We start from the raw sequence: 1,493 nt of genomic DNA, 5'->3' as shown, positions 1-1,493 counted from the left end.
CACTGATTTCATGGGTTGGGGACATCATCAATGACACGAAAGTGGGCATGTGGTCAGAGCCAAAGTTTCATTGGCAGGTTCTGATTGAATTCTGGGGTTGAACTGAAATTTCAGGGTATGCATAATACTTTTGTTTATTATATAACATGTCCTATGACATTAATATGTACATTATAAACCACACACAAAAATAAAATAATTAAATAAGATAAAAGTTCTAACATTTTCTTCTTGTATTCTGGTGAATGTTGTCCTGCACATCTGGGGGGGTGTGGACCTCCTGTTGGGGACCACCGACCTATAAGATAAAATTCAAGCTCCTTAACGTGATATAATAGAGCTCTTCAAGAGCTGGTCCCTGATTTTGTTGTTTGTTTGTTTGTTTGTTTTGTTTTGTTTTTTCAGCATCCAAAAGACAGGATCTGAGGATTGTTTTTGTAGCCATGAGTGGTTCTTGGTCTCTTGCGTGCTGGAACTTCTGGCCCTTGGACCTTACCTGGGGTTTGGTGTGGCTGTGAGGGGTTTCTGAGGCCTGCCCACATGCCCATACCTCTCAGCTCTTTTGAGGACCAGAAAGCAAGATGGTGCCACAGCCCTTGGAGGTCCAGGGCCAGCTGGTCAAGGGCGAGGATCGCACCCTGGGCCTTGAGACTGCAGCTCCCAGGGCAGCTTCACGCAAAGTGCATGCACCTTCAGTTTGGACACTTTCTGCACATGCACGTCATCAGTTGTAGTCCCTACATTCACAGTGGTTTAACCTTCTTGGCCAGGAAGCTTCATCTGCTGGGTCATCTGGGATAGGGACAGAGGCAACCGGTTGTTGTGACTCATGAAAAACCTCTCCAGCACCATTTGTTTCAAGGTTGGTTCTTCTGGTCAGAAACCTGTACAGTGTGACCGACAGCCTTAGGTAGACATCCTGGCTCTCAGGCTCCTTGCGGAAGCTTTCATCTTTGTTGTGGTGGACGCTGACTCCCACAGTGGTACCTCTGGTCACTGTTTCATGTGTCTGCTCTCCCTGTCTTCAGCTTTGTGCTTCAGAAACGTTGAATGGCTTGTAGTCTCCTAGCATCCTGCTATTTCTTGCCTTTGTGACATATGCCTGGCATGCTCTTTTCTTTCTTTGCTTGGCTACCTCCATTCATCCTTCTGTTTCATCTCACACATCACATTCTCCAGGCTGTACCTGAAAGTCCTTTCTCCTCCTTTGAAGCTGTTAGGTATTGTCTTCATGTCTGCCAAATTCCTAGTGTGTAGTTCTATTCTTACACTTATTAATTGTACTTTAATTGTCAGGGGTGACCCTGAACTGATTTAGCTTATGTTTCTGCCACCTTGGAGGATTGGGCTGAAACAGAAATTAAGTTGAGATATAGAAAAGTCAAAGAAGTTGTATTTTCTGTACATTTGAGACTTTTCAGACTAACGTTTGAACTTACTACCCTTTCTGACCCTGGCCCTGGGTACAAGGAATTATACTTTACCCAGGGGTT

At 44.7% G+C, this 1,493-nt stretch overlaps 1 pseudogene; it reads right to left on the bottom strand.

Annotated features, from left to right (window-relative positions):
• Positions 1–217: 217 nt before the first annotated feature.
• On the bottom strand, positions 218–1,233 carry LOC119044040 (60S ribosomal protein L18-like; annotated as a pseudogene).
• Positions 1,234–1,493: the final 260 nt, after the last annotated feature.

The sequence above is a fragment of the Artibeus jamaicensis genome, unplaced genomic scaffold, assembly GCF_021234435.1.
Source record: "Artibeus jamaicensis isolate MK-2021 breed Jamaican fruit bat unplaced genomic scaffold, CSHL_Jam_final contig_465, whole genome shotgun sequence".
NCBI classification, from domain to species: domain Eukaryota; kingdom Metazoa; phylum Chordata; class Mammalia; order Chiroptera; family Phyllostomidae; genus Artibeus; species Artibeus jamaicensis.
Note: the sequence above shows the minus strand (reverse complement) of the source record. Positions and strands in the feature narration are given on the sequence as shown.